This window comes from Gymnogyps californianus, chromosome 27 (genome assembly GCF_018139145.2).
Source record: "Gymnogyps californianus isolate 813 chromosome 27, ASM1813914v2, whole genome shotgun sequence".
NCBI lineage: Eukaryota > Metazoa > Chordata > Aves > Accipitriformes > Cathartidae > Gymnogyps > Gymnogyps californianus.
This window is the reverse complement of record NC_059497.1, coordinates 6,192,192-6,206,089: the sequence shown is the minus strand read 5'-3', so window position 1 is coordinate 6,206,089 and position 13,898 is coordinate 6,192,192. Positions and strand designations below refer to the sequence as shown.

At 58.1% G+C, this 13,898-nt stretch overlaps 1 protein-coding gene across 1 annotated transcript in view; it reads left to right on the top strand.

Annotated features, from left to right (window-relative positions):
* Positions 1–13,898, top strand: part of LOC127026358 (guanine nucleotide-binding protein G(i) subunit alpha-3) — a 378,524-nt gene that overhangs the window by 152,844 nt on the left and 211,782 nt on the right. The gene's annotated exons all lie outside the window — the stretch shown is intronic.

The following is a 13,898-nucleotide window of genomic DNA, read 5'->3' as shown; positions in this document are numbered from 1 at the left end:
TGACCCACAGGGATTTCATCCTGTCTTGGATGATCTTGGCACCTCCTTGACCCCTCAGCATTCACATGGCCCATGCCTTGATGACTTTTCCATCAGCGCACAGGTGGCCACCTCCAGACTCCCACAACCATCAACTCTGCTCAGAAGTCTTCCGCGTGTCTTTCCCAAAGGCGATCATGATATCTAATCTAAACCAAAATGCTTTGCAAAAAGTGGGTTTCTTTTGATTATGTGTTAAGAAAAGCAATTTAAAGAGCTTTAAAAAAAAGAAAAAATCAATACCAAAACTCTAGTTCATAAGGAAATGAGCACTCAGATTTCTCTCTTATTTCAGTTCGGGTGAGTGCGGTTGAAAATTAAACACTTTCCCCAGGAAAAGAACATCAATGCAATTATTTCTCTTGAAGTTCTTGATTTGAACAAAACTTGAGTTTTTCAACATGCTCAATGACGTTTAGATGCTGTTTTCTCTGTTGACTCACAGGATGAGTCATAGGTTAAGAGCAAGTGAATCAACATGGTTTATCATCCAGACTTATCTGGGCCGCGTTACTGTAGTATATTGGCATCTTGTTTATTTGCATATTGCTGGGAAGACCGCCGTACGCTGAGCAAACTCAAGCATGGAAACACTACGCTGCCTGCTGTAGATGACAAAGGCATCGTGGCAGGTTGCCCAAGTCCAAAGTCAAAAGGTTTCCCTTAGGGACCAGACTCAGGAGCAGAAGGTTTCGTTATCCACCACGATGGCTTCACTTGTGGATGCACGACGGGGAGGGAGAAACTGCTCCCATGGAGTCATTTCACCAACAAGGACGGGAGCAGGGTGTCTCAGCCCCCGACTTTGGGGTGAGGGAGCTAAAATGAGTCTGGCGTCAGGAACAAAATGAAATGCCCACCGGTGCAATTCCTCCACCTCGACATGAAAACAAAGAGCACATCTTCGTTGCGCTGGCTGTTCCTGCTGGCAACTGGGAGGGTTGAACATTAACATTTTAGTGATAATTTAAGTATCAACACATTTTTTGCCTGAAACTCCAAATATTTCAGGATGTAGCTGAAATACTGGGTATTCATGTTTTCCAGCGAGAAAAGATCTGTTCTCTACAGGAAGCAGATACTTTTTATAAATTGGTTTTGACCCACATTTCCAGCCCACTGCACTACTGATATGTTGCCTTACTTATCTTCCAGGTAAAATATAGGTCTAAATAATGAAAGCCTCATTTCTTCCTTAAAGGATCAGATCCTCCTCATGCCACTGTTATCCAAACCCCCCAAATGATGCATCACGGTCATCTTTCAGCTGAGCTTATGGACAGGACCGCATTGCAAAGAGATAAATCTGCCTGTACCCCAAAAGCATCGGGTCTACCCATTCACCTGGATTTGCCACTTCAGGAAATCGCAGCATCAGAGACCTGCCAGGTGGGACAGGGGAAAGCCTCCCCAACACCTTTCCCCGTCACGACAGCTGATGTGTCGGTACGGGAAGACAGAAGATGCCTCCGACAGCTGGGGCAAATCCTGGAGGCTTTCAGAGCTTAGGACCTAAACAGGGCTCCAGGATTAGACAGGAGGTGGTGAGACCTTCCCACTTGCACATCACAAAGCAAAGTGGAGATGCCAAAGGCCCGGAATAAATGAAGGGCCCGTGTCATCCGGGTGGGAAGGGCTCCTTGAAGCTGTAACATCCTCTGCACTTGTCCCCTCTTGTCCCTGTCCCCCTGAACATCTCTGGAAAGCCCAGTGGGCTCTTTGCATCCCAGGAGGACTGTGAAAACAGCAGGGTGGATGTCACATGCTGTTACCTGGGCCACCACTGGTTCTGAGCATGGCATCATGAGGTCCTTGTCACAAGCAATGTGCTTTACCAGGGCAGAGGACAGAGCCAGGCTCCAAGGGATGGTATCACGGGTGTCAGGAAGGGGCAGTCGCCCATAGCCTGTATCAGAGTAAGAAAGGGGACACCCAGGACTGACAGGGTCCCCATTGCCATCCCCAGTGGGATATATTCAAAGCCACCCAACAGGAGAGAGCAGGAACCATCCCCACCTCCCTATGGCCTCATCCAGCCCTGCGCACATCATGTAGACTGTGAGTCCATGGGAGACACCACAAATGGCCAGAAAAATGCCCAGACGCCCTGGATTTCAGCAGAAAGGAGGTGCCCAAACCCATTTGGGGGAGGATATTGCTGCCGGTTACTGATGCAGCTGGAGATGGTTCCTGTGTGGGGCTGTCCCCTCCTTTTGGCTGCTTCCCCCCGCCCTGCTCTTGCCTGTCCCCTCTTCAGGGGGGTTAAATCAGACCTCCAGAAAACCAGGGAGGTCATATGGAAAAGACACAGCGGCCGACCACAAATGCCAGCAGGGCTGAGGCTCAGGGTGGCTCAGCGTGCTGCCTGCCTGCCTGCCGGCTCCCCGGCTCCCAGCAGCATTTCCAGCCTCCGTGTCACCGTGATATTCACAGCGCGCTGAGTCAAGCAGCTGGGGCAGGCGGCAGGTGGGCTGGGATGTAGGCAAGCTTTCCGTTCTGTGTGTTGCACGCAAGTGGATGCTTACTTCACCCTGAAGCAATGACTGCAGGCAGGGGGTCCCGGGGCAGAGCTGGGACACGGGCTTGACCCCTCTCCCAAAGGCCCCCGGAGTAGTGCCTGTCGCGGTGCCACCCTGGGGCAGGAGTTTTAAGCAAGTATTGCTTTAAAACGTCCTTGTCTGGTCTGGAAAACACAACCAGGCAATAAAGAGACATCGTCAACAGTGTCTCTGAGTTCCTGTTGGGCATCCCTTGCCAGGCACAGAAGTAGGGTTCATGCAGCCCAGCCGCACGCTCCGGCATTATTCCTGTTGCATGGTTGCACATCAGCTCACACCACCAGCACTCAGCATCACCACAGTTTGATCATCGAACCATCGGTAATCCTTTCTTCACCAAAAGGGTTGTCAAGCATTGGAACAGGCTGCCCAGGGAAGTGGTTGAGTCCCCATCCCTGGAGGTATTTAAAAGACGTGTAGACGTGGTGCTTAACAACATGGTTTAGTGGTGGACTTGGTAGTGTTAGGCTAATGGTTGGACTCAATGAACTTAAGGGTCCTTTCCAACCTAAATGATTCTCTAATTGTATCATCAGTCGGGGCGAGCAACGGGTTCACTCACTACCAAGTCCCCCAGCATCGGCTCACGGAGCAGCACAGTGGGTGCCTAGTCCTGCAACCTGCCTGCTGGGATCAGGAGCTGCCGGATGCAGGCAGGACTCATGGATGCAAACATCCAGAACCGACGGCCTCTTTGGGGTGTTATTTTGGGGCTGTGATGGGATAATTCTCCTCCGAGCTGGAAGGGGGAGAGAAATAGAGAAACCCATGCAGGGATGCCCTGATTTTGTCCAGTGCCTCACTGGGAGCTGAGCCAGGGAGCTCAGTGCCAGCTCCGTGTTGCCTCCAGCCCAGGTACAGCACTGCAGGGGGAAAACCATCATGGAGTGGCATCACCCACTGCCCCCAGCCAGCGTGGTCCCCACAGTGCTATCCGTGGGATGTGCCATCGCACATCACAGCCATGGCGTGAGGCAGACAGCACCCTCCGAATCGGCAGCTGCACAGGGCAGGAGCGGTGACCTCCAGCAGCTGCACCCAGGGCTGGCCGGGACAGGACATGATGGGCCGGCAGAAGTCCTCATGCACCTTGGCACTGCATCCGTCACTTCCCGTGTCTCCAGCGCCCAGAAGCAATGCCAAACCCGGGGCATTGCTCTGCCTTTGGTGGTTTTTTTTTTCCAATCTTGCCCTACCTCTGGGGCTGCCAGCCGGAGCTTACCTAGGACGGGCAGACAGAGAGCCCTCAGGGGCTGAGCCCGTGCCAGCCTCACTGTCCTCAGCCTGCTGGGGGTCACCTCTACCAAAGGCTGGGGACAGCAGCTGGGGACGCCAATAAGGCTCTGTCACCACCTGCCCTGCCTGGTCCCGCTCTGCTGCAGGGAAAGGCTGCAAACAGCAGCCTGGGTTTTCCCTTCTGCATTAAGAGCCAGGTGCTCAGAAAGCCCCCAAAGGTTGCAAGCCACCTTTGCTATTTTATTGAGGACATTTACACACAGCGGTTGCACCTGGGGGGACGCAGCCGCACGCCTGACTGCTTCTGTCCCTGAGCTGTGGCAACCCTCGGGCCGGCAAGTGGGGAGCTGGGAGGCTCTGCAAGAGAAGGGGGAGGAAACAGCTCAGCCTCAGGCTCCACCAGCACCGAGGGTGAGTTTCTTTATTATTTAATATCAGCAGGGAGCTCAGGTGTTTGCTCTTCACTGCACAAGGGCAAGCAGCACTACTCAGAGCCCCACTTTGCTCATCTCCATGCCCGCAGTCCCAGGCAGTGCCAGTGACTGCTGGTCCCCAGGAGGGTGTCTAGCCCTGATGTAAGGACTTCAAGGCACTGAAATCCCTGCCAGGGAGCACCATGCTGTTGGCCAGTTACACCGCAGGCACGCACTCCTGGTCTCACTTGACTTTCAGCATCCCCTCAGGTCCCCTTATCTCCATCACGTTACTACCTGAACGGAGGTTGTAGTGAGGTGGGTGTTGGTCTCTTCTCCCAAGTAACAAGCGATAGGACAAGAGGAAATGGCCTCAAGTTGCGCCAAAGAAGGTTTAGATTGGATATTAGGAAAAATTTCTTCCCCGAAAGGGTTGTCAAGCACTGGCACAGGCTGCCCAGGGCAGTGGTTGAGTCCCCATCCCTGGAGGTATTTAAAAGACGTGTAGACGTGGTGCTTAGGGACATGGTTTAGAGGTGGACTTGGCAGCGTGAGGTTAATGGTTGGACTCGATGATCTTAAAGGTCTTTTCCAACCTGAACTATTCTATGATTCTCTCATTCTATGATTCTATCAAGGACTTAAGGCCACCTTAGGTATCCTCAAGGCCACTGCTCCTCTCCAGTCCCTCCTGTAGGACCAACACTGGACGCTGGTGTCTCCACTTCCCCTCCCAGCTCCTCCCTTATTTTCTCACATCCACACCCCTCCTTTCCTTGCCTTAAATGCTTTCACTTGCACCCTCACCTGCCTCCTTTCCCTCTGCTCTCCCCATCCCCTCCTCCTATCCGCACCCTCCAACCTCCTCCCCACCTCACGCAGAGTCCCTGCAGGACACTGCCGAGCTCAACCCCACTGCAGCCAGAGCAGCCAACAGCCTGTTTGGCTGAAAGCAGCAAAGTAGACGGGGACCAGCATGGTGTCCTGCAGCCAGACCCATCCCAGCCCTTGTGGCACTGGGACCAGCTGCGTTTCAGATGGGGCAGCCAATAACGCAAGGATGTCCTTGAGGCCAGCATGGTGGTTGCTGGCACCACAAGGGCTGCCTGCACCCTGCCATGTCTGAGGGGTTTGCGGAGGGCTGTCCCTTCCCAGGATGCTCTGAAGCAAATGGGATCTGCTCCCTTAATGGGACAGCACATCCCGGACCCATCCCATGTCCCTTTCTAACCCAAGCACCTTTGTTTGGAAACTTCCCTACTGTGTCCCCCTCCCTGGAGAGTTTGCTGGATTGGAGGGGCTATGAGAGGAGTTGGACCATCCCCAAATCCCAGTGACTCCCTCCAGGTCCCAGTAAACGAGGAAGACAAACCAGTTTGGGGTTGTCCAACCGTGGCCCAGCTGCACCCCTTCTCTGCTGCCACCAGGGAGCATCATGGGGACATTCAATCAGGCTGTCCTCACTCTGGGTCCAGCTGAAATCCTCCAGATATTGTGCCAAGCTTTGGGAAGATGCTGTTCCCTTTATGCCTGGTCCTTAGTGTCCCTGGTGCCCCACAGCCAGATGTGGCCCAGTTCTGCTTTGGAGGCACAGGCTCGACCTGCCGCAGGGTGCCTGCTGCCGTGGTCCGGGCACCTGGGTGCTGCTCCCTGCCCTGCCCCATCTCCGCTGTCCCCGTTCAGCACAGTGTGACAGCCCTGTGCCTTCCCTGGAGGAAGCATCACCCCAGAGCACCTCCAGAGCAGCTGGGCCAGGACATGGGCTTCAGAGAACAAATGGGTTTTGATCTGTTGACCCTATAACCTGCAAAGAAACAGCCATGGAAGAGGACGCTCCATCCTCCTCCTCCTCCTTGTCCATGTGCATGTCAACGCAGGAGAGAGACTGCTGTATTTTTGCAGGGGAAGGCCACCACCTCCAGCCTGCCGTGACCGAGGGACAGTGAGGGCCAGGGCTGAGGCTGGCGGTGGCTTTTGCCATGAGCACATGTGACGGGCTCATTCCCATCTCCTGGGGGTTAGGAGGTGGCAGAGATCCCAGGGGATCTGGGGACAAGGGGGAGAGATCGGGGGTCCTGGGCCTCCCAAGTGCTGGCCCTTAGGAAGACAGAAGACTTGCCCAGCAAACAGCGAGCTGGATGGAGGGACCCACCGCCTGCTCCGTGATGCAGCTGACATGCGGAGAAAGCCCACCCTTTCGCAGGCTGGAAATGCCCTGGGATCCCACTGGGCGATGGTGGCCAGAGGCGTCATTCCTGCCCGACACCTGTAAAGCCCTCGGGGATCCCGTGGGGTGGTAAAACGCTGCAGGAATGCAAAGCGACGTGCGGGGCTCTCGCCCAGCCCTGGGTGCCGCTGAAGGTGAGAAGCTGATTTAATTTTACAACCTGCAAAGCCCTTGGGGAGGTGGACACGGCCAGGCTGGGCACCAGGGCTGGTTATTTTCTGTCCCTGGCAGTGTGACTTGCAAAGCAAAGCGTCGGGGCTCTCCACGAGTTCACATCTTCTTGCAAGCCAGGCCACGATCCACATCCCACCCCACCACCTGGATGAGGAAAACCGCCCTTGGTAGTCCCTTTTTTCTGCTGCTCGTGACCGTGGTCACCTCTTCCTTGCAGGGCACTGGAGAAGCTGATGTCCTTTTGCACCCCGGCACGGCAACCAGGAGGGATGGGGAGGGGGACTGAGGGAGCAGCCAGCGACCGGTTATCTGATCCCGGCAGCTCCGGTGTAAACTTAGCATGGCCTTTCGGAAAGTACTTGCTGTGGCAAAACATGCAGTAAATCACTGTTCTGAATGCCAACAATATTTCGAGATTAGCAAATCTTACAGAGCTCCTTGGGTTAAAGCTCATCTTGGGGTCGTGGTTTGCAGCCCTTCCAGTGTAACTGGGGGGTCTTGGCTCCCCGGTACCCCCCTGCCCTTGGGGACTGCATCGAGCTGCAAATGCTTCTTGTTCTTTGAAGGATATGGGGCAAGGTCTGGGGTCAGCACCGGGCGTGGAGCTGTGGGACCTCCACACTCATGTGGGTGCCCACCCCGCGCTCCTGAGGAACAGGACCGACCCTCTGATTTCCCTGCCCTCTCTTCCCAGCCTGCTCAGCCCAGCTTAGAAAATCTCCAATTTCTTCCTTTTTTTTATCAGGTAGCAAAACCAGCTCCCCACCGGCTGCCCCGGCCCTCTCCAGCATCGTCCCGTGCTCCCCGGGACAAGCCACCGTGACCCCCAGCACCATCACCCCGGCCCCCAGTCCCCAGTGTCCCCAGCACCCCCGGCACTGGCAGTTCACTGAACCACAATGCTTCAGGGTGGGGATTCCCAAGACTTTGCAAAAACCCCCCAGGAGGTTGGACCCCGGTGCCACCACCTGCCTCCAGACGTGCCACGAGTTTTCCAGGCTCAGCTGAGGGCTAATTCTGCACCGGGGCCCTGCCTGTGGGACAAAGAGGAGGGAGAAGCCCTTTGAATTGAGCAGAAAAAGGGGCAGAAAGTACCTGGGAGCCCAAACCAGGTACATCCCGATGGAAAATCAGCCGTAGGCTTTGCACACTGCAGGAGATTAACCCCTGAAACACACTCCCAAGGCCAAAATGGCCCAGAGCTGGCATTTTAACGCAGGACAAGTCACCGGCTCAGTACGGGAGGGACTGGGGAAGATCCCATGCTACACCTGAGGCTGGGCTCTGTGCTCGACCCTTTCCATCTATGGATGCCCACTTGCAACCAGCGATGCCAGCCCGGCCAGGAGCCTGTAAGCTGAGATGTCTTTGCACCTCCTGACCATTAAACGGCCTCGGAAAGGAGCAGTTTCCCTGCGCTATATTTGCAAGGGGGCTGCGGCCCAGCACCAATCCTCCCTGCCCACCCAGCGCTGCCCAAGCCCCTCTGCCGAACACCACCTCCAAGAAATCCTAAAGGTGGATTGAAATGCATGGGATTAAAACCATTAGGTACAAGGAAAAGTGGCCAGATCGGCTTTGTTTTCTAATCCCCAGGAGCTTTGCAGCCCCCTCTGCAACCATCATGCAAGCAATGGTCCCTGAAGCTTTTTTCATGCAAAACTGTGCAACCTTTGGAGTCTGTGACTTTGACACGGGGCTCTCTGTACCCTAGCAATTGGAGCAGGGAGGGCTTTTGGGGGACAGGGGATGCACCTTGCTAAGAAGCCATGATTTTGGTGTCCCATGAGGGTTGACATCTCTTCTCCTTGCCCAGTCTGGGACCGCTTTGCTCCTGGTCATGGGCCAGAGTGTCCCAGCTGGCTCTCAGCCCCCCTGTCCCGGCAGGTCCCCCTGCACCCACAAGCATCAGGGGGAAGAGGAGCAGGCAGAGGATGTTACATGGCACCCTGTTTTGGGGAGCTGGGAGCGATCACCAAGCACCAAACAGGGCAGCGAGTGAAGCATCAGTGGCAGGAACGGTGCAAACACGAGTGAGCTGAACCCGCATGTCCTCAGCCCAAGCACAAACCTCCCAGGAGCTGGATAACCAGGGAGAAAAGTCGCTCCGGAGGAAGGTCCCCTCTCCCACAAGGTCTCCCAGAGATGTTTCTTTGCTCTAATGCTGCCATCCAGTGGGAGAAACTCCCTGGCATGGGAAAGGCTGGAAAGGAGGGCCTTGGGGTCCCCAGCCCCGGGGTGGGGGGCACCCACCACCACCACCACCCGCCTCTGGCTGCCCTCAGGGACCTCCCTGCCAGGGGTGCTGCAGGCGAAACTGAGCCTCCACCTCCAAGCCCCAACCCCAGCCTGGCTGCGATGGGCAAAATAAAAACCACTCACACACCGCTCGCTTGAGCTGCTCCGGCACCTAATGCCCTCCCGAAACACAGAACCCAGCAAGGGGACAGGGAAGGGGTGAAGATGCACTGGGATGAGGCAAGGGGCAGCAAGCTGAGCCTTCCTCGAGAGGAAGAGGAGGCTGAGGAGCTGCGGTGCAAGCAGGGTCCCAGCGGTGAGGACACTCCGGTCCCAGTGCGATGCAGCCCCAGGTGATGCTCACAAGGTGTCCCCCGGCTGTGGGATATTTGCAGTCTGAACACACCAAGCCTGCAGAAAGCCAAATTCCAGCGTGTATTCATCAGCACTGGGGCTGCAAGGAAGAAAAAAAAAACAAACACAAAACTCCCTGGGATTGGTTCAGGGAAGCGAAACGACTTTGGCAGCAGCGACAGAGCAGCGTGACGGCAAGTGTTGCATCCGCGGTGGCCAGCAGCCCCGAGGATCCCACAATGTGCCCATTTGTTGTCCCGGTGGGCGGCTGGCTTCCCGCAGAAAGGAGCTTTCAGTGGGAATATTCAAAAGTTCAACCTCTTTCAGCAGCGCAAGGTTTGCTGGATTGTGCGACGGGCACAAAGGGACAGTGTTTCCTCGGGAGCGGGGAGGTTTTGTGGCTGGGAACACGGCTCTTTTCTTCCCCGCACAGAAGCCATCTGAGTGGAGGCAAGGAGTTATCGAGGCAGGATCGTAGTCAGAGACTTGCCTTAAAGGAAGAAAGCAGAGAAGACTTGTGTATATGGGAAAAAAATCAAAGAATTTGGGGATTTCTTTTGGCTGAAGGCAGCAGCTGTTTTCCCAAGGTGGCTCCGGTTTCCAGGAAAGCAGGGATTTTCCTCCAAAATCAAGGGGGAAAACCCCTAACTTTTTATTTTCCCTTGGTGCCAAGAGGAAATTTCTTCTTGGAACAAGCCCTGTGTGCAAACAAACACGCTGCCCTCTCCACCGGGAAGCACAAGTGCCCTTCCACCCACTCAAGATCAGCCAGAAAACATTCCCCGGACCAGTAATTCCCTGATAACCCCAACGAGGCAGCAGCATCCCGGCCAGGTCAGAGGCACGTGCCCCGTCGGGGACGTGTTTCGAAAGCATCTGCCACCTCTGCAAGCTGGCAAAGGCCATTTCTCCCAGCTGCAAACCCACCCTTGAGCTCCAGCCCACGCTCGGGGAAGGGAAGGGGATGGGAGGTGTTGCAAAATATGAAAGGAGGATATTCGGTGTAGGAAATCTGGTCTGCATCTGCAAACAGCCACGCTCCGGCATTAGGGCTGAGAACTGTGCACAGCTCATCACACCTAAAGCCCTCATAACCCATAGCTGTGCCCAAAGCCCTTTCTGTGTGTTTAATTACTGCATAAGCACTGCCTCAAAATGGCAGAGGAAATATTAGGGGTGTGGACAGGTTAAGGATGGGAAAAGGGGATTTTTTTTAAAGATATCACTGGTTTTAAAAAGACTTTCCTCATTGGCGGGTCTGGAGCAGTAAAACCACCCAGCAAAGCCGAGCAGCTCTGCAGGCGTCCCGGCTGCGTGCCCAGGATGGGGCGGCCGCCGTATCTCAGCGCTAATGAATTTCTCTCCCTTCCTGTAATGAAGACGGATGGCAACCGGCCTCGAGCCCGAAAGTTGGCCGAGGGGCCTCTGAGTCACCCTGAGAGGTGGAATAAATCTCTGCCTGACGGAGAAACGCCAGCCCGAGGGAAAGCACAACCCGGCCGGCGTTCCCAAGCGAAGCCAGGACAAGCTCGCAGCCGATGACCGTGGAAATGAAAGCAGGGTGGGATCGTCAGGGCGGCTCGGATGACTCCCCATCACGTTGCAGAGCAGGAGACCCCAAAACCCCCGTCCCCTGGAGGGGATGGTTCAGCATCACCCCCGGCCCTGCAGCGGCTACGCCGGGCACCGTCCCTGGCACCAGCGGGCTCCCGGGGAGAAAAGGGCTCGGAGGTGGCAGGGAGGCCGGAGCAGGGCTCGGGCAGGGATGCTGGAGGTTTGGAGCAGGGCGCTTTGTCCCCTGTGGTGTAGGGCAAAGCCACTCCTTGTCCCCGGGGTCCCTGCCCCGTTTCCCACCCTGTGCCCAGTCGTGCCCCGTGCCCCTGCCCGGGCCGTGCCCGGCTCCCCACCGGGATGCTCAGCCCCGTGCGCATGGGTGCTCAGCTCCCCCTGTGCCCGCTGCTCCCGGGACCCCCGTATCCAGGTCCCTCCCGGGATCCCCGTGCCTGGTGCTCCTGGCTCCTCCAAGCCTGGTGCTCCCGGTATCCCCGTGCCCGTTTCTCCCCGATCCCCCATACCCAGTTCCTCCTGGCATCCTCGTACCCAGGGGTGCTCCCAGCTCCCCCATTCCCGGTGCCCCCGGGACCGCCGTGCCCGGGTGCTCTCGGTGCCCGGTGCTCCCGATATTCCCGTGCCCGGTGCTCCCGGCTCTTCTGCAACCAGGTGCTCCCGGCTCCCCCATTCCCGATGCTCCGGGGACCCCCATGCCCAGTGCTCCCGGGACCCCCACTCCCGGTGCTCCCGGCTCCCCGTGCCCGGCGCTCCCGGCCCCCGCCCCGCCGTGCTCAAGCCCCCCCGCTCCCGGGGCGGGCTCCCCGTGCCCCGGCCGGTGCCAGGTGCGGCCCGGCCCCCCCGCTCCTCCTCTCCTCTCCTCTCCGCCCCGTCCCGTCCCTCCTCCCCCGGGAAAGCGAAAGCGCGGCGGGCGGAAGCCGAGCGTTCCCCGCCGGGCCGCGCCGCGCCGCACCGGGGCCGCACCGGGGCCGCACCGGGGCCGCTCCGCGCCGAGGCCACCATGGCCTCCATCGGCAACTTCTTCCGACGGAGCCTGCGGCGCTCCGGCCGCAGAGGTGAGGGTCGGGAGGGGACGCCGGGGAGCACAGCCCCGCGCCGGGCTCCGGGAGGTGCCGGTGTCGGTGCCGGTATCGGTATCGGTGTCGGGACTGGGGCCGGTGCCAGCGCCGGGGCCGCGGCTGCGGGAGCCGACGGCTGCCGGCGGAGTGGGGACTTTCCCGGGCAGCGCAGCGCAGCCACGCCGGGTGGGACCGACGGTACGGGCACCGGCACCGGCACCGGCACCGGCACCGGCTCGGTCCCCTCCAGCCCTGCCCATACGCGCTCACCCTGCGGAGCCCAGCTCGGGCCGTCTGCCCCCAGGGCTTACCGCATCTCCCGGGGCTTGCTCCATCCTCAGGGGCTTACCCCAGCCCCCGGTAGTGCACCCCATCTCCCAGGAGCACACCCCATCCCCTGGGGGTTCAGCCCATCCCGGGAGCTGCACCCCATCCCTTGGGAGCCTACCTCGTCCCAAATGAGCCTCCCCCATCCCCCGGGGGTTTACCCCGTCCCAGGGGCAGCCCCACAGCCTCCCTCTTACCACATCCCCAAAAGCTTTCCCAGCCGTTTGCCCACCAGCACAGCGTCGCGGGGCACGCTGGAGCGTGGCACCGAGGGCATTCGCGGGGGCACGGTGCCCCCGAGGCAGGTCAGTGTTGTGGAGCCTTGAGAGGACGGTGCAGAAATCGGTCCTTTGGGATTTGTGAGCTTTTCCAGGATACAGGATGGATCGTCGGGGTTTTCTGGCCCGCCATATCTCAAGCCACAGCAGAGCTGGTTGGGGCAACCTGTGGATTTGGGGGGCTCACTGCAAACCCCCCCCCCCCCCCAGGTCTGTTTTGTGCTGGCTGGCTCTTGCTCTGGGTGCGATATATGTTTTTCCAAGCTCAGCAGAAAAGGTTCGATAAAGCAAAAGCTATTTCCTCTCTGCTGAGGCAGGTGGGCGGCTGCACGGCACGGGAAGCAGAGCTCCCCTGCTAATCGTTGGGCCGGGCCGGGAGATTTCGGCATGCCGCAGCCCGGGAGAAACGGGTCGTGCCACATCACAACGTGGCTCCGAGCACAGCCCTCGGCTGATAAGAAAACGCCGCTCTGGTCGGGGAAGCTGGTTGTGCAGCAAAACGTCTTTTTCTTTTAACGCCGGCAGCCCCGGTGCCGTTTCCGCATGGGCCAGGGCGCACCGCGGCAGCCTTTGCCCTCTCTGTGCCGGCGGAGGGAGGGGGTGAAAATCCACAGCACCGGCAGCCGCTCTCCATCCAGGAGCTGCGTGAGCCCCCCGGCTGCCTGGCTCATTCCCCTCCTCGCAGGGGATGCTCCCGCTGCTGGGGGGGCTGTGGGGTGGTCCCCAAGTCTTCCCCACTTGGGCTACGGAAGAGTTGTTGGGCCAAAGCTCTTGTGACAGTGGCTTGTGTCCCCAGGACATGCAAGGGGCTGCGTATCCTGCCGGTTTTGGGGAGTGCTGGGACCTCTGATGCCACATTAAACCCGTCCAACACTGCGTGATGGTGCATGGCCCCGTACATCCCCGGAACTCATCTTCCAGCCTAGGGATGGAGTATTATGGTCTGGAGGGATTTAGGCTCTGCCAGCGAGGGCTTTGCAACCTGACCTGGCACAGGGGAGCGCTGCCGGGTGACGCCGTGCTTTTGGCAGGGCTCGCTGCGCCGGGCCGTGCTTTGGGCAGGCCCGTGGGTCCGTCGGCGAGAGGCAGACCCGCAGCCCGGCATGACCAGCCTCCCCGGAGCGGTGGGTTTTACTTGGCTGTTTAAAAACACCATGGACAAGATGCAAATCCAGCCCTTGCTTGAGAGTGTGTCTTCTATTCTCTGAAATGCAGGATGGGACTGGATAGGCAGGTTTTAACCGGACTATTCACCTTACCCTGGCAATCTGCGATGGGAAAACAACCGATGCCGGCATCCAGCGAGGATGGGGGATGCCAGCAGGCCTCCCCACTGCACAGCCCGGTTCCCTGGGCTCCCCCCAGCAACAGCCTCCTGCCCCAGCCCCGTAGGTGAGATTGGACCGCTGAAGCCATTGCTGGAGCAT